The sequence below is a fragment of the Bos taurus genome, chromosome 29 (assembly GCF_002263795.3).
Source record: "Bos taurus isolate L1 Dominette 01449 registration number 42190680 breed Hereford chromosome 29, ARS-UCD2.0, whole genome shotgun sequence".
NCBI classification, from domain to species: Eukaryota; Metazoa; Chordata; class Mammalia; order Artiodactyla; family Bovidae; genus Bos; species Bos taurus.
The window spans coordinates 44,908,115-44,934,776 of record NC_037356.1 but is presented as its reverse complement, the minus strand read 5'-3'; the positions used below and the strand labels follow the sequence as shown (position 1 = coordinate 44,934,776).

General features: G+C 49.1%; 1 protein-coding gene across 13 annotated transcripts in view; it reads left to right on the top strand.

Annotated features, from left to right (window-relative positions):
* The window catches only part of PC (pyruvate carboxylase), a 102,747-nt gene that overhangs the window by 30,537 nt on the left and 45,548 nt on the right, over nucleotides 1-26,662 (top strand). For 2 of the 13 annotated variants that reach the window (XM_005226988.5, XM_005226989.5), the window contains exon 1: nucleotides 16,814-16,912. The gene's annotated coding sequence lies outside the window, so the exon portion shown is untranslated. 13 annotated transcript variants of the gene reach the window in all.

The following is a 26,662-nucleotide window of genomic DNA, read 5'->3' as shown; positions in this document are numbered from 1 at the left end:
TCACTGCTGTGCGGGCTTTGCTCTGGTTGCGCTGAGCCGGGCCTGCTCTCTCGCTGAGGCCCAACGGGCTTCCCTTGGCTTCTCCTGTCGTGGAGCACGGGCTCCAGGTGCGTCGGCTTCAGTAGCTGGAGCACCCGGCTCAGTAGCTGCGGCTCCCGGGCCCTAGGGCACGGACTCAGTAGTTGCAGCGCGTGGGCTTAGTTGCTCCACAGCGTGTGGGATCTTTCTGGACCAGAGATCAAACCCGGGCCTCCTGCATCGGCAGGACGATTCTTTACCACTGAGCCACCGGGGAAGCCCAGGAGCTTCGACTTGAAGTCTCTTTGCCCTGTCGTTTTCATCTTCTTCCCCGCATCTGGAGTTTGCTTGGTTTCATCATTTCCTGCCAAAACTTCTCGCTCACCTTCTCCAAGGCAGGAGCCTAGGATGCATCTTGCCCGAATACCTTGTCTATCTTGTTTGCAAATAAGAAGAGAGAAGAGTGTTAGCTTTTCTCCTGCTAAGTCAACATCCCTTTAATTCCTAACTTTTTTCTTTCTGTCTCTCTCTCACTTTTTTTTTGGCCTCGTCATTTTCTGAATTCCAAAACTGTGTGCTTTTCTGTGACCCATGTAAAACCACCTGTGACACAGCTCTTGCAGAAAGGAAGTGGGAGGCTTCTAAGACGCCTCCTTTTCTCTCTGTGCACGGCAGAGACGCTCACCGGTCTGCCTTCGCAGTGGCAGCCGGTCCTCTTGCCCCGTTGCCCCGTAGCCCAGGAGCCTCGAGCTGAGACCTGGTTGCAGTGATTGGCCATTCTGTCTGTGCAGCTAATGCCATTGACCTGTGCCTTGCTTTTCTCTTGGGAGTTATTTTCTAGGAGTGAGGATGCTGTCATACTCTCTGCATCCTTGTCTGAAACGCCCTTTGTAGATAACAGCAAACTTGGGCAGGACAGTTCTTCAGAGTGAGGGGAGAACCCAGGACCTGGAGTGAAACTAACAAGTCTCAGTGATGGAGAGGCCAGTGGCTCTCGGCTCCCTGGGGACAGCAGATGATTCACGCCCATGTCACCTGCAGCCAGGTGGGAATGTGGGCCGGAGACGGGAGGTGAAAGGGTGGAGCAGAGACCAGGCATTTCTCCCTGGGGGTGTGGATGCAGGGGCCGCAGAGCTGATGGCCACTGCTCTTCCTGCCTGAGCTGGTGAGCAAGAGGACGTTTTAATCGTCGGATGAAGCAGTTGTGTTTTGAATGAAAATACATCTCTCTATAGCCGCCTCTTTGTCCTTCTTATCATTATTTTGTTTATTTAGATTTCAAGCCCCAAAGCCTATTTCTGTCCTCTCCCCTCTGAGTTAAATTAATACTGTCTGAGGTCATTTTTCTTCAGAAAGTCTGTTCTGGGGTTGTAGATGCTGGGTGGGCTTTATGCAGACGAAAGGACCCCCAGCCTCATTCACAAGCACAGAGAAATTATAATTAAGAAGACGGTGGGTCTCTTTTTTTCCTATTTAACTGAGCTGGGGGTTAGGGAACAGCCCCATTTGTGAGTGATGTAGAGGCGGGTAACTTTCTCTTTGTGGAGCCTTGTCAGGCTAAAACTCTCAGGGAGAGTTCCTAAGTGTGGGCAAAATGAGGTCAGAATTCTTGGGTGATTTGTATCTGCGGGTTTATTGTTTTTCCTCATTTAGAACTTAATTTATATAAAAGAATACAACAGTGAAATAGTAATGGCAACTCCATTCATTCCGCTCTGCTCTGCTCTATTCTGGAGGTAGAAGGTGTTACCTTCAGGAAACTGGGGCTCCAGGGGGTGAACTACTTGCCCAAAGTTGTCCAGCCACGAAGCGGCAGAGCCCAGGTTCAGACTCGCCTCTCTGCCCGTTACCCAAGCCGTGCCCTGGCGCTGGGCACTGCCAGCAGGACACAGCACTCCCTGCCGCAGCGTGCTGCGCGTGGTATGTTCCCCTTGATCGTTGCTGTGCTTTGAGTCCTTCGCAAAGCCTGTGGCTTCCTTTTATTTTCCCTCCCCCAATGCCCCAGCCTCTGAGTGATGCCTGGGGTCCTAAAGCAGGGTTCTCTGCTCACGCATCTTGGTTCTCATCTCTTTTACAAGATCATCCTTGGCCTCTGTTCTCTTTTGCTTTTGTCTCCTTTCTGGAATACTTCTTTTAGGCCATAACAAAGATAAAGATAATCCTGCCCAAGGGCTTGAAGAAATGGAGGGGAGAAATTTTCTTAGCAAGCAGCTGAGGTTTCCAGCTAGGTTCGTGGTGGCCACAGTCCTCGATGCCCTGGGGGTCGTCTTCCTCAGAAGCAGAGGAGACAGGTGTATAAATGGACGCAGGTGGGGGCCAGTCGTGCCAAGGACTCAGTACGAGGCATCCTGCCCACACTTCCTCTATCTCATTTCTCTGCACTGAGCAAAGCAAATGTGAGCCCAAGGCTGTTCCCTGAGGAGGTCAGAATTCTGACCCAGGTAGAAGGAAGACAGCCAGTTGGGCGAGGCTACCTACAGGACGGTGGGATGAAGACAGGAGGGGCTCTGAGAGGCCCGGGATTGACAGGAAGCTGTCGCTTAGAGCAGCCCTGTGCCTTTTCTGAAGTTGGGAGACAGGCCTTCTGGTGACTGCCACTTTTGTGCACGCGGTTTTAGGTCCGTGCCATTTCTGCCAGGCCCTTGTACTTGTCCCAGCCCCATATTCCCAGAGCTGGGGCTGACGGCCCTGCTGGTGTGCAGCTGGGCACCTCTCTTCAGGGCGTCTCCTGAGCCAGCTGGGGTTCACCTTGTTGGCAGGTAGAGCCCACAAGCACCTCTCCCTTGCGTTTCCCCCTCCTCCTCCCCTTCACTCTGTGCCCCAGCTGCGGGCCTAGGGACGTGGGGGGTCCTGGCTCCATGGTAAAATAAGCTTAGTTGTCCCTGATAATTCTGCATACACACCCTCTTTCTGCCTCTGCTGCTCTGACTATTCCAGACAGAACCAGCCTCAATCCGAATTCATTCCCCACATGGTATTCATTCAACCAGCGCCAGGCACTGTGGTAACCTACGTCCTCACGGCTGTATCTGATGTGGTCAATCCAGTATCACATGCGGAAGTTTGTGTCACCGATCTGCCTTTGACCTAATGCCTGTTTTATAAACTCATTTTCCTCATGAGTGACACAGTCCTTCTTCCCCAAAGGGCTGAGGCCTAGATTTCAATTTTGACCTCAACTCCAGGGGGAGCAGGGACCAGGCCCCTTGCTGCCAAGTCTCATTGTTTTCTCGGTGATGGGAGTTAGGGCCTCCTTCATCTGTCTCCTTTTCCTAGCAGTAATCCTCAGGATCGGCTGTCCACTGCCTCTGGCCAGGAGCCCATTGGGCTGTTGTCGCTACCTTGTCCCCCCGCCCCTCGCTCCTCCCCCCGGGCAATGCTCCTCCTTCCTTCCCACCTTGTCCAGCTGTTGGAGGTCTCTGGAGAGTCCCTGACTGAGCACAGGAAGACTCATCCAGGGTTCTGCACAGATGCCCTTGAAGGGTGTGAGTGAAGGGGAATCTGAAAATAGGAAAAGCATCTGCATGTATTTACCTGTTGAAGGGCTAGCGGTTTTGTTTTTGTTTTGGCTGCGCCGCGTGTTAGCTGGGGCACACAGGATCTTCACTGCGCATGTGGGGTCTAGTGTCCCACCCAGGAACAGAACCCAGGCCCCTGCACTGGGAGCACAGAGTCTTAACCACTGGACCACTGGGGAAGTCCCGCCATTCATTTATTTTACCTGGTGGCTTGAAACAGTCCACTCCACTGCCAGCCTTGTCTGAGTCTTTCGCAGGGACTCTCCTGAAGTTCTCTGGTTTCTGTGGGTGCTGGAGGCCCATGTGGGTGCTGGAGGCTTGCGGGGCTCGGCCTCGCTCCTCTCTGAACTGCTGTGTTAGAGGCGCTTCTGGACTGGAGAGCTTGTCCTGGGCGCTCTCCACGTGGTGGGGGCTCTGCTCTGAGGCCAGGGTGAGCAGATCATGTGGAGGCTTAGGGGGCCGGGAAGGCTTTTATTCATACTCTTATTTATTTGTTCTTTTGCCTCTCATCTTCTCACCCATCACATCTCTCCATCCCCGAAAGAGACTAGAAGTATTAGCAGCAGAGCAGGCTTTTGTAGACTCAGGCCTGGTGGTTTATTTACCTCCCTTCTACAGGAACTGCAGGTGGAAACAGGAGTTCTGATTGCCTTACGAGAATTTTCCTTTAATGGAGAAGTACTCAGGAGGAGGAAAGAAGATTTTACTTGCTGTTTTCCTTAACCACCTAGAGAGCTCACAGGCTTTAGAGACTGGGACATTTTGACTCAAGATTTTTCAGAGGAGGCTGGGCACTCACAGGCGGATAGGAACACGTGCTAACTTAGGGGAGAGCTGCCAGGATTCCTGTTTCTCCTCTCCCTGTAGCAAGAGGTCCTCAGACCGTCCCAGGCTCTAGGCAGCCCTTCCACCGACCTTCCCCACCACCTGCCCTGGGCTGCGAGTACTGCTGTTGCCCGGAAGGTTGGGGTGGGGGTGGGGGTGGGGGCTGAGGTGCCCCAGGTCACCCAAGTTCAGGCCAAAAAATCATCTTTCCCTGGTTATACAGAATGCCAACAGCTTTCCGGACCCTTTCCCTTTGTCAGCAGCTTCCTTATTTCAGAGCAGTTGACATGAATTTATGTAGGTGTTAGATTACTCTGAAGCTTAGGTCTAGCTTAGGCAAAACACAGACATACCAGACAAAGCCCGAAACAATGTACAAAGCAGCAAACACATCAACCACTAGAAAATGTGATCAGCCCTTGCAGGCCTGGTTCCTGTTTTCCTTGTAGCTTACTTCTGGAATTTCAGACCTGACCTCTTTTCTTGGCTTATCAATTTTCCACATCCTGGAACTCCTTATCCCAGGTAGGAAAGGGGGAGGGGCCATCTCTGGAAATCTACACTGGTTTGAGTTGGCCTTTACTATAAGCAGGGGACCCATGACATTCCTCAGGGGGTCAGGGAGCTCATTTTGCAGATGGTTTGCCCGAGGTCACAAAGAACCGGGCCTGGGACCCTGGTGCTCTGCCACCATGTCTTCCGTACATTCGGAGTGCCGTGTTCTCTTCTTTCAGGGTTTATTTGTTCTCTAAACATTTAGCCAGTGCCTGCCCGGGTTCCTGCCCTGCTGGGCTTGGGATGCCAAGATTAGTAAGCCATGGTCTCAGGCCTGGCTGTGTAGGGAGCTACTCGCTGCCCATGACCAGCCACATCAGTTGGGGTGTCAGGCTTCACTGAACCGTCTTTGGAGCACAGACTGCATGAATAAATGTGCTTGGCAACCAGCAGAACAAGTGCTCCATCCGTAGCCATGAACCTGGCCTGCCCATCGCCAGGGAAAGACAGTGGGCTGGGTGGGGTGGTGCAGGCACTCAGGAAGGATTCAGTGAATGAGATCTGGGTGCCTTCCCTGGAAAGCGGGGCCCATGCACAGAAAGCCTAGGGGCTGACGGGAGAGCGAAGGAGGCGGTCTGGGCCCCTCAGAAAGCTCATTGGTTTTAGCCTGTCCCACCGGCCGTAGGGGGAGTTCTAGCAGAATCTATTGGTGGCTAAAAGCAGTGCTGGTTGATGTGTTAGTTTAGGGGATGAGGAACAGGAGCGACTGGAGCAGAGGTGGATGGCTACTGGTATGAGAGCATCTGGGAGAGACTGAGCTGCTATGGGGAGGAAGGGTGGTTAGCACTTAGCTTGAAATGCTGAAAGATGAAGCAATAGCTGGTGCCTAGGCGAGGGCCGAGAAAGGAGAGTGAGCTGAATCTGGGGTCTCGGTGGCCCAGAACCATCCTTACCCCTCCCCTGTGCTCGCGTCTCAAGGTCAGGAAATCCCACCTGATCACTCACATCAGTATATTTGTCACGGAAAGCCTCAGAACCTGGCCGGTGCCTCTCGAAGAACTGTTCCCCACGAGGCCAGCTGAGGCCTACTGCCCTTTCCCACCAGCCCCCATGGAGGGGAGGACCCCTGCACTGGGCCCTGAGTTGTCAGCAGCCAGCCCCAGCTGCAGGGGCCACTGTGTAGCTGAGAGACTTGCACTTGCTACCCAGCGGTTTACCGAGTGCTCACCCTCTCCTTGGCCCCTTGCTGCTTGCTGGAGTCACAGCAGGGAACCAGAAAGACGACCCTGATCTCCTGTCCTCAGGGAGACAGACAAGAGGGCCAGGAGAAGCCTCCCCCGCTGTGCTGTTATCTGCTTCCCAGCAGGCAGCCTCTGGGTGTGGATCTTCCCAGAACACGGAGCTGTGGGCAGGTTTCATGGCTCAAACTCTCAGTGAACCGGAGTGGGGGTTCACTGTGGCAGCCACACCCTCCTTGGCTGGAGCCACGCCCCATCTCTGTCTAACCGATCTGTCTTCCAGGTGAGCCCCTTACCTTCCCGCGCACCCTAGGACCCCGGGTTACTGCTTCTAAGCAGCCCACGGTATTGCCATGGTATTGGGTGAAGGTCCTCTCCTTACATCAGGGCTGCAGTTACGCAGCAGCTGGCCTTCTGTCTGTCTCCCTGAGGACAGGAGATCAGGGTCGTCTTTCTGGTTCCCTGCTGTGACTCCAGCAAGGAGCAAGGGGCCATTCCACCTGATGGTCTTCTCCAGTCCTTTAGCAGAGACTTTGGGATGTTTGTCACGGAAGCCTTAGTACTTGGCTCAGTGCCTCTCAAGGAATTGTTCTCCGTGAGGTAACATTCCGAACCCAGACTGCGATCCACATCAGTCCCTTTGTGGTGCTCTCAACCCTCTACCCTGTGCAGGGACAACCAGATGTCCTGTGGGGTTGTCCCTGGGCCCAAAGTCCAGTCTCCATTCCAGGAGGGCAGCTTCCACTGCTGACCACAGTATTTCATATGTAGGATTGTGTTAGGTTGCGTGGCCAAAATAGTTTTGACATACTCCTTTTGAGTGACTCAAGTTTTTTAATATAGTGTGGGGAATTTCCCCTGCCCCCTCTCCACCCCCCCCACACTCCCCACCCCCGCCCCCAAGTATTTGCCTCAGATTCCACGTATCCTAGGGCAGCTGGGGGCTTCCCCTCAGGGCTTCCAGCTCTGCCTAGCTGCTCTCAGCCTGGATTGGAAAATAGGATAAAGGCCTATTGTTTGTCCCTTGGGCCTGAATGGCACTGTTTTCTTCTTTCAGCTCCCAGGCCAGCAGCTTTTCTGCCGCTGCAGTTCTAACAGTCTAGTCACAAATGAGAAATCCGTTCCCACCCTGACATCACATTGTTTTACTGGGATCCTGGGAGGATAAGGCTTTGAGCCAACATACCGTCTTGTGTTGGTCGCTGCTGGGTGGGAGCTGATAGCTAAGGTGCTGAGAGGGGGGCCTTTCCTACCAAGAGACCTTAGTTTGCAGAAAGGAAAAGGGGGAAAACCCTTCTGTTCACATTGACCTAAGGGGCTGGTTGGTAGGAATCTGGGCTAGCTCTGACTGGCAGGAAGGGGCCGGGAGGGAATGCAGAGAACTGGTAGGAAGGCCCCCCCGCCAGGTGAACTGGGACCGAGGGCAGCTGGGCAGAGTCATGGTGATGCATTTGCTGCCCTCTTGTCTTTCTTCTTTGCCTCCTGCCATCCTTCCCCAGCCGCACGCATCCTGCTTCACCCAGTCTAGTGCTGAGCTGGAGAACAATCCTAAGACTGAAGGCACCTCTTTTGTGTCGAGGGCAAAGGAATGAAAAAGTGGCATGGCGCCGAGAGAAAACAAGTAGAGAGTTTGTCTATGAGACTTTGAAATCACAGGAAGCGATCTGCTCAGCTGCAATGCTTTGGCCCTTTAAGCCTGTCAAATAAAAGGTACTGAGGTCAGCCCGCCTGCCCTGACCCAGTGCGGGAATCACAGCACTGCGCTGACCTCTGCTACCTCCTCTGTCACAAAGTGAAGAATCCTGTTTGCTTGATTTTAAAGTTGTTTTTCCTTCTCTCAGTCCACAGGGAGTGGCCTCCTAGACCTAGTTCCTCAAGTGGGGTCCCCGGGTCCCTGCTGGTCCTCAGAGGGGCCCCTGAGTCAGATTTTCATATAATACTAGGAAATTACGTGCCTTTTTCACTGTGTTCACGTTTGCACCATTGGTGCATAAGAAATGGTGGGCAAATGGCTGGCGGCTTGAGAAGAATTGGGGTGGATCTCTTCACCTCCACACACTTGCAGTTCAAAAGAGCCAGCTTATGGGACTTCCCTGGCGATCCAGTGGTTAAGGCTTTGCATTTTCAATGCAGAGGGTGCGGGTTTGATCACTGGTCAGAGAACTAAGATCCCGCATGCAATGTGGCGTGGCCAAAAAAAAGCCAGCTTCAGTTAAGACTGGTCTTGATGAAGCAGTAAAATGAACACATTTTATTACCTCTGTATGCTTTTGTGCAGGTCTTTGACATTCTGTGTGTTGAGATGGGAAGTAAATGAACTGTATTGGTTGGCTCAAGGGAAAGCACTTCTGGGGTTTTTGAGTTACAAGCTGAAAACTTGTAACTTTAGTTCAGCTTGTAACTCAAAACCCCCTTTTTCCAGGAGATGCTATTTTTACTTGCAAATAACTAGTAGCCATGGTTATTCAGACTTGGGTACTTGACAAAACTTTCTCTTGAAAATGAATGTAGTGAGTCTGTTGCTTCAAAGAAAACAACTAACAGTATTTGTTGCCAATGGTAAAATTAGAGCTTTCAAGCCAAAATTAGAATTTTGGAAAGCTTATATCCATCCTCTTGAGCTTGATAGCTTCTCAATACTTAAAAGTTTTCTGATGAGATTGGTGATATGACACCTATGACATCTTGGCATTTTATTATAAAGTGTGTCAACATCTTGAAGATCAGCATAATTCAGTAAACTGATATTTTCCAAATGACCAGGATATGAATTTACAAAATTATGTTGGGAAGAGGCCCGCTTGGAATTTAAGAAAAGCCAGTGGATTTTAACATAACAGTAAAGTTCATAGGGTTTCATATTTCACACTATAATTTAGTATTTGTCAAGTTTTGATATAGTACCAAACATTGGTATCCACAATTGTCTGAAAAAGCTATGAAAATATTGCTGTTGTTATTCAGTCGCTCAGTGATGTCCTACTCTTGGTGACCCCATGGACTGCAGCATGCCAGGCTTCCCTGTCCTTCATCATATCCCGGAGCTTGCTCAAACTCACGTCCATTGAGTCGGTGAAGCCATCCAACCATCTCATCCTCTGTCATCCCTTTCTCCTGACTTCAATCGTTCCCAGCATCAGGGTCATTTCTAATGAGTTGGCTCATTAGCATAGTCAGTGAAGCAGAAGTAGATGTTTTTTGGAATTCTCTTGCTTTTTCTATGATCCAGCGGATGTTGGCAATTTGATCTCTGGTTTCCTCTGCCTTTTCTAGATCCAGCTTGAACACCTGGGAGTTCTCAGTTCACTTTTTGTTGAAGCCTAGCTTGGAGAATTTTGATCATTACCTTGCTAGTATGCGAAATGAGTGCAATTGTACCATAGTTTGAGCATTCTTTAGCATTGCTTTTCTTTGGAATTGGAATGAAAACTGACCTTTTCGAGTCCTGTGGCCACTGATAAGTTTTCCAAATTTGCTGGCTTGTTGAGTGCTAATTTCCAAATTAGCACGTTCACAGCGTCATCTTTTACAATTTGACATAACTCAGCTGGAATTCCATCATCTCCAGTAGCTTTGTTTGTAGTGATGCTCCCTGAAGCCCACTTGACTTCGTACTCCAAGATGTCTGGCTCTAGGTGAGTAATCACACCATCGTGGTTATCTGGGTCATGAAGATCTTTTTTGTGTAGTGTGTAGTTCTTCTGTGTGTTCTTGCCACTTCTTAATCTCTTCTGCTTCTGTTAGGTCCATACCGTTTCTGTCCTTTATTGTGTCCGTCTTTGCATGAAGTGTTCCATGGTATCTCTAATTTTCATGAAGAGATGTCTAGTCTTTCCCATTCTATTGTTGTCCTCTATTTCTTTGCATTCTTCACTTAGGAAGGCTTTCTTATCTATCTTTGTTATTCTTTGGAACTCTCTGTTCAGATGGATATGTCTTCCCTTTTCTCCTTTGCCTTTGGCTTCTCTTCTTTTCTCAGCTATTTGTAAGGCCTCCTCAGACAACCATGTTGCCCTTTTGCATTTCTTTTTCTTGGGAATGGTTTTGATCACCACCTCCTGTACAGTGTTATGAACCTTTGTCCATAGTTCTTCAGGCACTCTATCATATCTAATCCCTTGAATCTATTTGTCACTTCACTATATAATCGTAAGGGATTTGATTTAGGTCATACCTGAATGGGCTAGTGGTTTTCCCTACTTTCTTCAATTTAAGTCTGAATTTTGCAATAACGAGTTCATGATCTGAGCCACAGTCAGCTCCCAATCTTGTTTTTGCTGACTGTATAGAGCTTCTCCGTCTTCAGCTGCAAAGAATATAATCAGTATGATTTCAGTCTGATTTCACCTGTATTGACTATCTGGTGATATCCATGTGTAGAGTCATCTCTTGTGTTGTTGGAAGAGGGTGTTTGCTACGACTAACGTGTTGTCTTGGCAAAATCTCTGTTAGCCTTTGTCCTGCTTCATTTTGTACTCCAGGGCCAAACTTGCCTGTTACTCCAGGTATGTCTGGCCTTCCTGCTTCTGCATTCCAGTTCCCCTTTTATGAAAAGGACATCTTTTTTTGATGTTAGTTCTAGAATATGAAAATATTACTTCCTAAAAAAGGAAATTACTCCCATTTGCATTTTCTTAAGACTAATTATATTAAGCATCTTTTCTCATGCTTACCGCCCATTTGTACGTCTTCTTTGGAGAAATGTATATTCAAATCTGTTGCCCACTTTTAGTTGTGTTGTTTTTGTTTTGAGTTATGAGAGTTCTTTATATATCCTGGATATCAGACCCTTATCCGATTATGTGATTTATAAAACTATTCTCCCATTCTGTGGTTTGTCTTTTTCACTTTCTCGCTGGGGTCCTTGAAAGCACACAAAAGTTTCATTTTGACAAAGCCAGTTTATCTTTTTTTTTTTTTTTTGATTGCTTGTGCTTTTGATGTCATAGCTAAGAAACCATTGCTTAATCCAAAGCCACAAGGATTTATATTTGTTTCTAAGATTTTTACAGTTTTAGACCTTAAATTTAAGTCTTTGATTCATTTTGTGCGAGTTTCTGTAGATGGTGTTAGATAGGGGTGCAGTTTCATTCTTTTGCATCTGTATATCTAGGTGTTTTCCAGCACCATTTGTTGAATTGTCTTGATGCCCTGTTGAAGATCAGTTGACTATAAATGTGAGAGTTTTCTGGACCCTCATTTCCGCTCCACTGATCTCTGTCCATATCCCAGTTCCACACTGTTTTCAATTACTGTAACCTTGTAGTGGGTTTTGAAATTGGCAAGTATGAGTCCTTCAACTGTGTGCGTTTTCATTATTATTATTATTTTTTTTTTTTTTTGCTGTTCTAGTTCCTTTGCATTTAAATGTGGATTTTATTTTTTTTAAGAGTTTTTTTATGTGGACCATTTGAGCTATTTAAAATCTTAAAAGATGATGCTGTGAAAGTGCTGCATGCAATATGCCAGCAAATTTGGAAAACTCAGTGATGGCCACAGGACTGGGAAAGGTCCGTTTTCATCCCCATCGCAAAGAAAAGCAATGCCAAAGAATGTTCAAACTACATACAGTCGTGCTCATTTCACATGATAGCAAGGTAATACTCAAAATCCTTCAAGTTAGGCATCAGCAGTACATGAACTGAGAACTACCAGATGTTCAAGCTGAATTTAGAAGGGGCAGAGGAGCCAGAGATCAAATTGCCAACATCTGTTGGATCGTAGAAAAAGGAAGGGAATCACAGAAAAACATCTAGTTCTATTTCATTGACTATGCTAAAGCATTCAACAGTGTGGATCACAACAAACTGTGGAAAATCCTTAAAGAGATGGGGATACCAGACCTCCTTATCTGTCTCCTGAGAAACCTGTATGCAGGTCAAGAAGCAACAGTTAGAACCAGACATGGAACAATGGACTGGTTCCAAATTGGGAACAGAGTACATCACATCTCTATATTGTCTCCCTGCTTAGTTAACTTTTATGCAGAATATATCATGCAAAATGCTGGGCTGGATGAATCACAAGCTGGAATCAAGGTTGCTGGGAGAAATATCGACAACCTCAGAAATGCAGATGATACCTCTCTAATGGCATCAAGCAAAGGAGGAGCTAAAGAGACTTGATGAGGGTGAAAGGAGAGTGAAAAAGCTGGCTTAAAACTCAACATTCAAAAAACTAAGATCATGGCAACCAGTCCCATCACTTCATTGCAAAAAGATGGGGGGAAAGTGGAAACAGTGGCAAATCTTATTTTCTTGGGCTCCAAAATCACTGCAGGTGGTGACTTAAGCCATGAAATTAAGACACTTGCTCCTTGGAAGAAAAGCTATGACAAACCCAGTCAATGTATTAAAAAGTAGAGACATTACTTTGCTGACAAAGGTCTGTATGGTCCTTTGGTTTTTCCAGTAGTCATGTATAGATGTGAGAGTTGGACAATAAAGAAGGCTGAACATCAAAGAATTGATGCTTTTGAACTGTGGAGTTGGAGAAGACTCTTGAGAGTTCCTTGGACTGCAAGGAGAACAAACCAGTCAATCCTAAAGGAAATCAACTCTAAATATTCATTGGAAGGACTGATGCTGAAGCTGAAGCTCCAGTATTTTGGCCACCTGATTTGAAGAGCTGATTCATTGGAAAATACCCTGATGTTGGGAAAAATTGAGGGCAGGAGAAGGGGGCAACAGAGGATGAGATGGTTGGATGGCATCACTGATTCAATGGACATGAGTTTGAGCAAACTCAGGGAGATAGTGAAGGATAGGGAAGCCTGGCATGCTGCAGTCTGTGGGGTCACAAAGAAGAGTCAGACATGACTTAGAAATTGAACAATGACAGTTTTTTTAAAGACTTGATTTGAATTTGTTACAATATTGGTTTTGTTTTTTATTTTTTGGCCAAGCAGCATGTGGGATCCTAGCTTCCCAACCAGGGATCAAACTCTTGCACTCCCTGTGTTGGAAGGTGATGTCTTAACCACTGGACCACCAGGGAAGTCCCCTCATGTAGATTTTCTAATCATCTTGTCAGTTTCCAGTAAAGTCAGCTGTTGTTTTGGATAGAGATGGCAGGCATTGAAACTGTAGATCAACGCGGGGAGTATTGCCATTTTAACACTTAAGTCTCTGATCCATGAACGTGATGAGTTTTTCCTTTTGATTAGGTCTCTACAGCCATTCAATGATACTTTTGTAGTTTTCAGCAAACCAGCCTGCATTTCTTTCATTACATTTGTTCCTCTGAATTTTATTCTTTTTGATACTTGTCTTACTGTGTATTGATTTACCTTTATCTTGTTTACCCCTTATCCCCACTCTCTCCTCTCAACTAGGCTGAGTCTCCATAGGGCCTGGCACTTGGGTAGCACAGTGCACTGCAGTAAAGGTTTTATGGTTCATTATTTTTTAAAATCCACACTGCCTTTGTGAAGGAGGCGTGGTTATTACTATCCCTGGCCTAATTGGTTGAAGAAACTGAAGCCCGGTATGCAGTGACTCTCAGCCCAACACTGTTAAGGGTAGCAGAGGGAGGACCAGGGTTGTTCTGACTCACAGCTCCTTCCAGTCATCATCCTGCGTGAGACTGATGCTCTATTCTTGGCTCCCAGGCTTGTTTCCGTGTCACTGCCTCTTTTATCTTGAGCCCAGGATGTAATGAGAAGAGAGAAGGATTAACTCTGATATTATAAGGACTGACCCTTGGGATCACTTTTCTGGTCATCTCTAATGTGCCAGGCTCTCTAGGCATTTCAAAAACCCATGACCTCATTAAGCCCTCAGAGTAGCTTTATAAGATGACTCAGAACATTCTGCGTTTTATAGATGAGGAAACTAAGGTTCGAAGGGTCATGTCAACTTTTAAGCCAAAGTGGGAATTACGTGCTGGAGCTGCAGCTCAGCACAGTTCCCAGAGCTCAGGGTGCGGCGCTGGGTGAGGGGAGGTGTGGTGCTGGATGGTGTGTGCAGTGGAGGAGGAGGAGAATGCGGGTTTCATGGAAATTGTGAGGCTCTTTAACACTAGTGTTGGGTTAGGTCCATCCAGAAACATTTGCTCATTGGCCTAGAACTGACATCTCAAAGTGGTGGGTTTGTCGAATCCTTCCGAGGGTGTGAAGAGCTCACAGAGGCCTGGAGACAGCCCCTGGGACCTTACGCCCTGTGGTGTAATCCATGGTGATTAACTGGTGGTGGAAGCTCGCTTGCCACGTCTAGGTCTTGTCTCTACCTTCCGCATGGTGAATTCTTAAAGTGCAGGGGTCATCACCTTCTGTCTTGGTTTCTCCATAGCACGTAGCACTGTTTCTGTTACCTGGTGGGCATTCCTTATTAGCTCTCTCTCTCTTTTTCTTTCAAACTTTAAACTTTTTGTTTTGTGTTGGGGTATAGCCAATTAACTATGTCGTGGTAGTTTTAGGTGAACAGCAAAGGGACTCACGTGTATCCATTCTCCCCCAAACTTCCCTTCCAGCCAAACTGCCACAGAACGGTGAGCAGAGTTACTGGATACTGCGCTATCCAGTAGGTCCCTGTTGTTACCCATTTTGAAAATAGCAGTGTGTACATGACCCGACCTTCCTCTTTGCATAAATGGAAGACAGTCTGTCTGCTTGCTTTTGCTCCATAGACGTCGCAGACTTGCAGTGCCTCTGTGGCTGGATTTGGTAGAGAACAGGGGACCAAGGCCATTAGCCATACAGGGGCCCAGCCGCTCTGGTGGTACGAGACAAGAGGCTTGGGACGGAAGCAGGATCTGCCTCTTGTTGCCCACCTTTCCGCATCCAGGGAGCCGAGTGCAGACCAGTGTCTTTCCTCTGTAGAGTCCCTGGTGGGAAGTCTGTCTGTCACACCGTGGTCAACAGCGTTGTTTCCATGTCCGAGCAACCCTTATGAACCAGAGCAGCAGTGAGTAACTTTGCCATCAGTTTACCTGAGGCAGACCCTTCCTCCCCTCCTCCACTTCCATTTCCTAAGTTAAAGAAAACAGCCATGAAGAAGTAGTAATTGGTGGCCTTGGTGGTGTTTCACAACTGCATAGGAAGTTAGTTGCTGCAATTTCCAGTGCTGGAAGTTCTGTTCCGCTTAGACTGAAAACAGCAGGAAGGATGATTTCGTGTCTCTGTGATGCAGGTGAGGTTGGGGGGAGCCCGCCTTTCTCTCCAGCCTTGTTGTGGCAACTGGTGTCCCTGCCACACCAAGCCGCGCGTGGCTTGTGAACTCGTAAGGCCAGGTGGCCTCCCCGTCACAATTCTCCCTCTTCCCGGAACACTTCTTCCTGCTTCCCTACCAGGCCACCTGTCAGCCTCTTCCTTATCCTCCAGGGTTAGCTCTGGATCCCTTTCCTGCTGCTGTTGAATAGAACGTGGCTATTCATAATAACCAGATCCTTTGAGCTCCCACAAACAACTGTGCAAGGTATGTGTTGTTAATCCCCGTTTTACAGATGACGAACCATTTTTCTGTTCCCAGACAGAGCCTTTCACTGGAATGTCATTCTGGCCTCATCTCCCAGGATCTCCAGCTGCCTATAATTTGCAGGGTCTAGGAGTGGTTCTCACCCTGCCGTGGTGGGCCGGAGGGGAGTCACGAGGCTACTTGTTGTCAGCTCTGGAGAAAGATGGAGAAGAGGTGGAAACAGAAGTACCTGTGTGGGTCAGGATCTGGATCCTAGAGGAGTGAGCAAGCTCCCTGCCTCTCTGTGCTTTCACTTAATTTGTGGGCTCCTGGAGGCTCCTGCGATGTGGACCTCTGCCTGACGTAGGGGCCAGCGTGCCCCCATTTCATTAGCAGACTCAGCACACCACGTTAGCTGGGCACCACTCGCCATGACACGTGGAGTCAGAGAAAGCCCTCTCTGACTAATTAACCTTGGGTTCTGGACACTAAGCAAAGTGTTAGGACAGTGAGTTATTGACTCTGCTTCCTCCAAGAACGCCGCAGGGCTGAGGCCGGTTTGTCTGTTGTTTTGGTGGTAGCGGGTGGCGCCCAGGGGGTGGGCGCTCTGTTCCTGTTCTTGATTGGCCTAGTCTTGGGAGAATAGTACCTTAAATGGACTGGCCTGGGTGGGCTCAGTAGTGTGGGCAAGCATTTTAAAACCTTGCTAAGGGAGTTCCCTGGTTGCCTAGTGGTTAGGATTTGGTGCTTTCACTGCTGTTGCCCAGGTTCAATCCCTGGTCGGGGGCAAGCTGCACGGTGTGGCCAAAAATTAAATTTAAAAATTAAAACCCTTGCTCACACCAGGTCAACAGCCCGTAAGAGCCACGAGGTTGACATATGCCCTTGCGAGAAATCCAGTCTCTTGGCCACATGATGTCACCTGTTCCCAGGGGACAGCCTGAGACATCCCGAGGACTCAGCAGGAGGAGAAGGACATTAGATGCCTCAGTTTTTCTTCTCCCGGGGGATCCTCTGCCTCTTTTCTTAGGCCAGAAGGTCCCTCTCCTGCCCAGCTCTCCATCCCTGGCCTGCTCCTCTGCCCCCTGTAAAACCCAAACACACTGCCCTTTAATCCTTCCGCCAGAACCCTCGGGCAGCGGCTTTTCACCGCCTCCTCCCAGCTCACCCCTGACCTGATTTTGTGTTTTTTGCCTTTTCTCAAACAGTCTGTTCAAGGTCTAGTCGTGAGCTGGAGGTTGGCTCATAAGCAGCCTCTCTCTCCCCTGAGCTGTAAGGGAGGGGGCAATTCTGGAAAGTCATTGACAGAGGCTTAACCCAGAACGTCACTTATAAACAGGCAGCGGGCAGAGGGCCCAGACTTGGGTGTTCGCTCCGGCACCGAGGACAGTGTGGCCTCCCTGGGCCCTGCGGACCAGCTGCTGCGGTAAGGGGACCACCCTCAGCACCTCCAGGTTGCTCTCCTGGGGGGGCGTGCATGCACTGTGGCCGCCGTTTCTCTCCTCTCTAGAAGTCGGCAGCCTTCTCATACTTGGGAAAGGAGACGGCAGGTGGGTTCTGGGGCAGGAACCCGGGAGGGCTGGGCTGGACCGGTGGGGACACTGGTCAGGGGTGGGCAAAACCGAGGAGCCCGAGGAAGACAAACCCTACCGACGGTCAGAAGGGGTTCTGCCCAAGACCTAGGGACAGAGGAAGATGGACCATGGGCCCTGGAGCTCTGGGCTAGAACGCCTTTGTGTGGTGGCTGCATTTAGGGGAAAGGCCACCTGGTTCCTTTGCCTGTGTCCCTTGCGGAGATGGTGCAGCTGGCGGCAGTCAGGGGGAGCGTCCGCTCTGAGCACAGCACCAGGCCAGGGGCCTGAAGCGGACACGTGCTGAGATGCACGTCCTTGGCTCACTCGAGTCTGGATGAAGAGCGCTGGAGCCCCGAGCCGGAAGGCCTGGCTCTCCCTTAGGAGCCTGGGAAAGATCAGCTCTCCTCTGGACGTGAGTCTGTGATTGTATCCTAGACAGCAGTGAATGGAAAGCAGGTGGCACCGCCTCCTGGGAGGCCAGCTTTCTGGCGTTTGAGCAGACTCACAGTTTAGGTGTAAGCAGGGAGGACTTCTCCCATTTGCTTAGAAGAAAACCTTTCCCTCAGTTTACGGGGAGGAAAAACAGAAACGGGCCCCAGATGGCTTCTGGTTCTTATCTTCAACTGCAAACAGGCCAAACTCTCCTCCAGGTCACAGGGTAAAGACTCATGGAGAAGGGAGACACTGGCTGTGTGTGGTGTGTTTGTGTTTCAAGGAATAGATGAAGGGGACGGGCAGGCAGCTCCCTTTGTTTTGTCCCGAACTTCCCAGGAGCAGAAGTGAATAAGGAATGTGCCTTTTCTCCCTAGTGTCCTGGACCAGGGATGCAGGGATGTGGTTCCTCTGACTTTATTCTTGGTCAGGCAACTCGAAGAGACGCCTGTCATGAGGAGGAATCAGAGATGAGGCCGTCAGTACTTACTAATCTGGATGGATCTGGAACAATCTTGTTTGTGTATTTGGTCTCCTGACTGGAATGAAGTGTCAGTTTCATGATGGCAGGGACCTCTTCTCTCTGTCCAAGTGCCTGCTGCTACTGCTGCTGCTAAGTCGCTTCAGTCGTGTCTGACTCTTTGCGACTCCATAGGCGGCAGCCCACCAGGCTCCCCCGTCCCTGGGATTCTCCAGGCAAGAACACTGGAGTGGGTTGCCATTTCCTTCTCCAATGCATGAAAGTGAAAAGTGAAAGTGAAGTCGCTCAGTCGTGTCCGACTCTCAGCAGCCTCATGGACTGCAGCACACCAGGCTCCTCCATCCATGGGACTCTCCAGGCAAGAGTACTGGAGTGGGGTGCCGTTGCCTTCGGCGTGTTACAAACTCTCAATCAATAGTGAATGAATGAATGAATGAATGAGTGCCTTTTCTTTGCTTCTCATTTCACTGAACCTCTCCAACTTCATTTTCTGTTGATTCCATGCCAGACTTTTCACTTGATCAGCATCTACTTGGTGATGCCTGACCCTGACCCTAAACTAGTCAGGCTTGCAGGAAGAGGAGGCCCACCAACACCCCAGGTGCCAGGTGCTGCAACCTGCCAGGACCTCTCGAGTGGATCCTTCCTCTGAGCACGAGTCAAATCCCCTCCCCTGTGGCACCGTACCCAGCTCTCCTCAGCTGCCTTCCGCCACCTCCTTTGCGTACACCAGTGTTAAATAGTTCTTATATTTCAAACGTACTGGTCTTGTCTCCTCGCCAGACAGAAAGTTTCTTGAAGACACAGGTCATGTTCTGTATTATCCTCTGTCCATCGAGTATGTGTTACAGGCAATCAGTGCTTGATAAACACTTGATGGCTCTGGTTGTATGAAATCTAATCATTGAGGACATTTCGCAGTTTACACTTTATGAAACCGAAGGGATGGCCTGCAGTTTCAGATACAACAGGTCACTCACTCATCAGCCTTCTGTGTTGGGCAGATTGTTGTTCGGTCGCTCAGTCATGATCGACTCTTTGCGACCCCATGGACTGCAGCATGCCAGGCTTCCCATCCTTCACCATCTCCCAGAGCTTGCTCAAGCTCATGTCCATTGAATCAATGAAGCCATCCAACCATCTTATCCTCTGTCATCCCCTTCTCCTCCTGCCTTCAATCTTTCCCGGCATCAGGGTCTTTTCTATGTGAGTCTGCTCTTGGTTGGGCAGGTAAGCTTGCTTTATAGGTGGACTGATGGGTGTGAACTGCTTTTCACTCATAACACTTCTGACATTGAATATGTGGGGTTCTCCCCCGTACTAACCAGTGCTCCAGTTCTCTGCAGACATCGACTAGGTATCCTCCCATTCAGTTCAGTTCTGACACCGAATCAGTTCTGACACTGAGAGTAGGTGCCAGTGCCACAGGCGAAGGGCTCAGTCGCACATGAAGCCCCTGCTTCAGACACTAATTGTAAGAGCTGGCCTCCTGGATGTCCAGCCAGCCAGCTGTGCGTCAGATTCCCCTGACTCCTCCTCAGGTTCCGTAATTTGCTAGAACTGCTCACAGAATTGAGAAGAGTACTTTGCTATTAGCAGTTTTACTATAAAGGATGCCGTGAACAGTCTGTCTGAGGTGCACAGGACATACATAGGGCAAGATCTGAAAGGATGCGGGGTGCAGGGGCTTCCGTCCCACGGATGGGGGTGCACCACCTCTTGGCACACGGGTGGATTCACCAACCTGGAAGTTCTCTGAAGTCCATGGCTTGGAGTTTTTATGGAGGTTCCCTTACACAGGTCTGGTAGGCCAGTCCCGCCCCTCCCTGTAGGGGAGTAGGGCTGAAAGTTCCCTTCTAATCACAGGGTTGATTCCTCTGGCAACCAGCCCCCATCCTGACGCTGTCTAGGGGCTCCCCAGGAGTCACCGCATTAGCATAATCCCAGGTGTGATTGAAAGGGGCTAATTATGAATGAGAAAAGTTGCTTCTGTCTCCCCTGCCACTCAGGAAATTCCAGGGGCTTTAGGAGCTCTGCCCTCTGGAACCTGGAAAAAACAACAAACAAAAAAACACCCAGGTTATATGATTCTTATAGATTACAGTATCACACAGGTGCTGAGAGGTCGATTGATCCTCAAGGTTATATGGTGGCAAAGCTGGAAATTGAACCTGAGTTTTCTGACTGTCAGACCTTGCCCTTTGGGTGGAATCAGGTGGTGTTGGGTCCACAGCTGGTGTATGAGGGTGTGTGGGCCCCGCCTTCACTTCACCAGGGCTCTGCCCTCAATGCGGGGAGGCTTCTGCCTGACTTCACCCAACTGTCACCTACTCCCCCTCGCCCCCAGATCCTGGCTGTTTTTCCCCTTTATCTTGCCAAAGCTCCAGCTCCCGAGGTGCTGGCGCAGTGAGCAGAAATGGTAAGTGGGCTTCAGGACAGAACACGGAGGCGGTGCTGGAGTGAGGGGGCAGATGGGGCCAGAAAGGCCATTCTCCTTGACTCGAAAATGAAACTGTGAAGATGCTGCTGGCCATTCAGCTAGTCAAGGTTCCTGTTAGTAGCAAATGAGAGCGTCTGAAAGTGAAAGTTGCTTATTCATGTCCGACTCTTTGCGATCCCATGGACTGTACTGGACTGTACGGTCCATGGAATTCTTCAGGCCAGAATACTGGAGTAGGTAGCCTTTCCCTTCTCCAGGGGATCTTTCCAACCCAGGGATCGAACCCAGGTTTCCCAGGTTGCAGGCAGATTCTTTACCAGCTGAGCCACCAGGGAAGCCCAATGGGAGTGTCCATTAAAGTACTTTAGGAGCTCGCCTGGTGGCCCAGCGGTTAAGGCTTCACCTTCCGAAAGGGGTGTCGGCTAGATCCCATGTGCTTCGCAGCCAAGAAACCAAACCACAAAGCAAACGATATTGTAACACACTCAATAAAGGCCTAAAATATCGCCCACATCAAAAAATAATCTTAAAAAAGATAAAGCACTTTATAAACTGCAGAGAGCTATAAGAATGTTGTTAAATGTGATTATAGTATGCAAGCTGCTGAACAACAGCAACAAAGTTGCCACTCAGTAATGTTCAGGTGGGATAAGGCCCACCTCCTAAGGTTCGGGAGACCTGGCTGCTGCCTCGTCTGGACCTGGCACTTGTGCGTGCTTAGTCGCGTCCAACTCTTTGCAACCCCATGGACTGTAGCCCGCCGGCTCCTCTGTCCATGGGATTTTTCAGGCAAGAATACTGGAGCGGGTTGCCATTTCCTCCTCCAGGGGATCTTCCTGACTCAGGGGTCAAAATGTATCTCCTGCGTCTCCAGCATTAATCCATTGGCAGGTGGGCTCCTTACCCTTTTGCCACCTGGGAAGCCCAGCAGACACTTGTAGCTATTATTATTATTGTTTTTGTAATTATCGTAAGACATGACGTCTTCCCTCAGAGAGGGATGGGGGGCACTGAGAGGGCCTCCAGGAGAAGGACCTTTAGGCTGGGACTGAGAAGGTGGGAAAGGCAGTCTGTCGCCCAGGTTTTCGTAATTCATTTACTACCTTAGGTCCCCAAACTGTTTTTCCATGAAGTCTAAAGTCCTCAGCTGGAATGCTTCTTCCTCCCTGGAGGATTTTCAGCAATCTAACTTCTCGATGTTGAAGGAGACACTGTTATCTTCAAGGGATCACGCCTGCTGCTGTTGGAGGGCAGAGAGGGAGTCTTGGTTCCTCAGAACCTGCCCAGTAGGCAAAAGGGCCTGCGGTTGTAGGGGACCAGCTGGCGGCCGCCCTGCCCCCTCCCCTCCCCGGGCGTGCCCTGCAGGGTAAAGGCCGGTGTGTGGCTGTGAGCCTGTGGCCATCGCTGCAAAACTTCAAAACAACCCGGGGGAGGTTTCCTGCTCTGCTCAGCTGGGTGCTCAGTCAGGCTTTCACCACCAATGGGCACAGGACCAGTGGGCACAGTTCGCCTGCGGGAGAAGCTGTGCTGGAGGGACGACGTGTGGGTGTGACGCTGGCCCGGCTGGTGGGGGAAGCAGCCCTACCTGCCCACAGTGAGGGAAGCGTGATGGTCAGGGAGGAACAGTTTGGGGATGGCAGGCAGGGGCGAGAGAGGGTGGTGACGGACAATCTAGGGAGGATGGTAGATCTTTTTACAAAATATTTTATTTTCATTATTTTTTATTTGGCTGTGCTGAGTCTCAGTTGAGGCATACAGGATCTTTAGGTGCGGCATGTGGGATCTGGTTCCCTGACCAGGTATTGAATCCTGGCCCCCTGCGCTGGGAGTGCAGAGCCTTAGCCACTGGACCGCCAGGGAAATCCCAGGATGGTAGACCTTAAGTCTGTCCACAGCAGACTCCTGGGGAGCAGGGCCACGACTGAGACACGGCTTAGGATGATGGAAAGAATGGAAGGCGAGTGCCTTTGAGCTTGGAGACCACGGCCAACCTACTGAATCTTGAGTTTCTGTTCCCTTACTTACATAGCTGGGGCTCTACTACTCACTCTACAAGGTTCTCAGTGGTTAAATGAGGTAACCTGAAGCTCTTAATGCCATGGCTGGCACTCGGCAGCAAGCCTGCACAAACGGTATCTGTGCTCCTGACGCTTTGCCAGGTGACTGTGGTCATTAGCATTAAACCAGCAGTAGCGGATGCCTAGGACTTGGTCTCTGGGAAGCCTCTGGACAGTTTTTGTGCTCAAATTCCAAAGCAGAGTGAAAGGTCAGATCAAGGGGCCGCAAAGGAATATCTTTTCTAGGGAATCAAGAAAAAGGAGAGAAAGCAGCAGCAGCCATAGTCAAAGTCATGTCCTGTCTGGGTTGCTGTTTACTTTCCTCCTTCCAGGAACGGAAGCTTTTTGCCACAGAATTCCCTCACCATCTCCTCAGCTCGTGGAGCCTGCGTGTTGGTGATCAGTTTACCGGGGAACCAGGTTTTAACACTGAGCGAGGTTCTGGGCCTCCCTCTGCAGGGATGTTTGGGGTGTGGGTGTTTAGCAGAATAGCGGTAAAGGCTGCCGGGAATGGTTGATGGTCATGCATTGATTCTGAGAAACTGAATTAATCAGCCAAGACAATCAGGAACCCAACAAGGGAGGTTGAGGCACCCAGGGACGAGCCACAGTGGGAAGTCATTGCAACCTCTAGGCTTGGTTGGGTCGGAGAGGAAATCGTGAGTGTTTCCTCCAGCCTCCAGGGCGGGTTGACAGTGTGGAGGCAAGAGCACCCAGCCGGGACTGCCAGAGCAGCTGGATGCATCCCGAGTCAGGACTGTGGCATCAAGGGCAGTAAAGACTGGGGAAGATCAGAACCCATGTTTCTCTGCTCCCAGGCTCCTTTCTCCTTCAGGCCTCCCATTGGCTGAACCTGCAGGATGCCAGCCAGTGGGGGGACCCAGGTACCTCCATCCACAGGCCTCAGCTTCCCTGGCTTGGAGCAGAGAAGGGGGATACAGGGAGGTGAGAGGAGAGGAACCAACCAGGAAACCTCCCAAAGGCTCGTTCCTGGTGGAAACAAATCAACAGGTGTGACAAGCAGAGTGTGGCCCTCCTAAGGGTCATGGCAGCTGCTGCCCTTTGGGCAGAGGCTGTCTCCAAATCAAAATTAGTCACCAGTTCAGATTTAGTCATTAAGGGCAATTAGGAAAGATAATGAAATGAAAGGCATACAGATTGGCAAGGAAGGAGTAAAAGTATCTTTACAGCTGACACAATCTTATATAGGAAAATCTAAGGAAGTCACTAAAATCTTTTAAAGCTAATAAAGGAGTTCAGCAAGGTTGCAGGACACAAGATCAATACACAGAAGTCAATTGTATTTCTATATAGAGACAGTCGGGAAAGGAGGAAAATTCCATTTATAGTATCATCAAAAAGAATAAAATATTCAGGAATAAATTTAACAAGCATATAAAACATTGTTGAAAAATGAAAGAAAACAAATAAATAAATGGACTCCCTATGTTCATGATGAGAAGGCTTAATATTGTTAAGATGGCGACATTCCTTAAATTGATCTACAGATTCAATGTCATATTTTTCACAGTTCCAGCTGCCTTTACTTGCAGATGACAGAATGTGCCGAAAATTCACATGGAAATGCAAGGGAACCAGACAGCCAAAAAAATCTTGAAAGAGAACGTAGAGAACTCACAGAAAGCTTACCACAAAGCTACAGTAATCAAGGCACTGTGGCAGTCACATAAGGACTGACATACAGATCGATGGACTAGAATTGAGAGCTCAGGAACAAACCCTTAGGTTTATAGCCAGCTGAGCTCTAACAAGAGCCCAATTAATGCCAAGATAATTTAAAATAGGGAAAGAATAGTCTTTTCAACAAATGGTGCTGAAACAGCTGGACATCCAGATGCAAAAGAATGAAGCTGAACCCCAACCTCATACCACACATGAAATTCAAGGTGGATCAAAGTCATAAATGTAAGAGCTAAAGGTATAAAACTTTCAGAAGAAAACACACTCATAAATCTTTGTGATATTGGGTTAGGCAGTGGTTTCTTAGATATGACAGCAAAAACACACACAATAAAATTTTAAAAATAGATAAATGAGGCTTCATCAATATTAAAAACGTTTGTGCAGCAAAGAACAGTATCAAAGTGAAAAGGCAGTTCAAAGAATGGGAGAAAGTTTTTGCGAACCATGTATCTGATCAGCACGCGTGTCTAGAATATATATTTTTTTAAACTCTTACAGCTCAACAAGAGAGAGATAAATAATCCAAACCCAGGGACTCAGAGTAGACATTTTGCCAAAGGAGATGTCCACATGGCCAGTGTGCTCAACATCATTGGTCATCAGGGAAATGTAGATCAAAACCACACTGAGATATCACTTCATACCCACTGGAATGGCTGATCACAAAGACAGATGACAACAAGTTTTGGCGAGGATGTAGAGTTGGAGCACCTACATGTTGCTGGTGAAATAGAAAATGGAGCCCCAACTGTGGAGAACAGTCTGCCTGTTCCTCAAGTGGTTAATCATAGAGTTACCATACCATCCAGCAGTATATACCCAAGAGAGGGAAACACACGTGCGCTTGAAGCTTGTACACCAGTGCTCACCACGGTGTTATTCATAATAGCCAAAAAGCAGGAACAACCGAATGTCTACTCAATGGGTTGGCAAAACGTGGTGTGTCTGTACAGTGGGATGTTCTTTGGCAATTAAATGGACTCCTGTTACCCATGACAACACGGGTCAACCTTGGGAACATTGAAAGAAGCAGTCACGGAGGAGCACATACTTTAGTATTCCCGTGTCAGTTAGGGGCAAGGCCTCGGGCCTCAGGTGTCCCTCATGCTGCCTTCATCACAGGTTCACCCAGAGGCCGCATCCCATCAGTGGGCATACTGGCTCCGTTCTCCTTCAGGGCCCCTGGAGGAAGCGGCCCGGGAAGCGGCTCTGAGTAGTCCACGCCTCACTTGGTGCCCCCTCTATGTGCTGCGCTGCGGGCACCTCTGCCTTCCTCTTCTCACAGCTCCTGCTCCCTTCCGGCCTGTTCGCCCCTTGTTTGGGGTGGGGGCTCATCCACAGCAGCTCCTTGAGAAGCATCACCTGGAGGTCAGTCGTAGCAGCCCTGTTCTTTCTTTTTATTTCACCTTCACACATAATTGATGGTTCTGCTGGATGGAGAGTTTCAGGCTGGAAATCATTTTCCCTTTGCAGTTTTGAAGACTGCTTTGTACCTTTCTATCTTCCCAAGTTGCTGTTGAGAAATCCCAAACCTTGCTGATTTCGGGTTCTTTGTGCCCCCTTTCCCCCACTTTCTGAAAGCTTACAGCGTCTGACATGTCACGCCTTGCGTGGTGTGGGTCTGCATGCGTCCATCCTGTTGGCCCAATGCATACTTGCGTGTGAAACGTGACCTCCTGTCCTGGGGGTGTGTTGAATTATTTCTTCCCCTGTGTTTTCCCTGTCCTCTCTTTCTGAAACTGTTATTTAATTTTTGGATCTCTTGAATGGCCTCACATTTTTTCCCCTTTCTTGCCTACTTTCCATTTCTTTGTCCTTTGGTTTCAGTCTCTAGGAGATTTCCTTAACCTAATCTTCCAACCCTTCTATTGATTTTTTTTTTTTTTTTGTCTTTCCCATCATATTTTTTCTTTCCAAGAGCTTTTCTTGCTCTCTGACTAGGTCTTTAAAAATATATGCAAGCATCCTATTGTCTCACCTGTGTAATCTCTTGCTTCTTTGAGGATATTAGTACTGTGTTTAAGTTTTTTCCTCCTTGCATTAACTGTTTCCTCCAAATTGCTTTTTTTCTGCTGCTTTTCTTTGGTCTCTGTCTTTGAAGGAATCTGTTCTCAGCTGCACAGGGATCTTTGGTTGCCTGCTCACAATTAGTAGTAGGGGCTAAAAACTGCCTGGGAGTCCAGCTTCCCGCGTGCACAGTGGTGATGAGGCATGCTGTTTGTTGGGGAACCTCAGTGGCAATATCCTGAGGTCTTCCCTCTTGGGCTGGGTCAGGTATTGGAGGAGGGGAAGGGCTGGTTGCTTGTGCTCTAGGGGCTGAGGGGGCGAGGGGACGGGATGAACAGGCTCACTTAACCTTCCCCTCCTGTTTCTGACAGAGTACCCCGGCCCTCAGATGTGCGTTGCACCCCCAGTGCAGACCCTGAGCTTTGCTCTCTCCAGAGAGCAGACCTCTGTTCTTCAGGAGAGGGCAGGGGAGGGTGGTCTC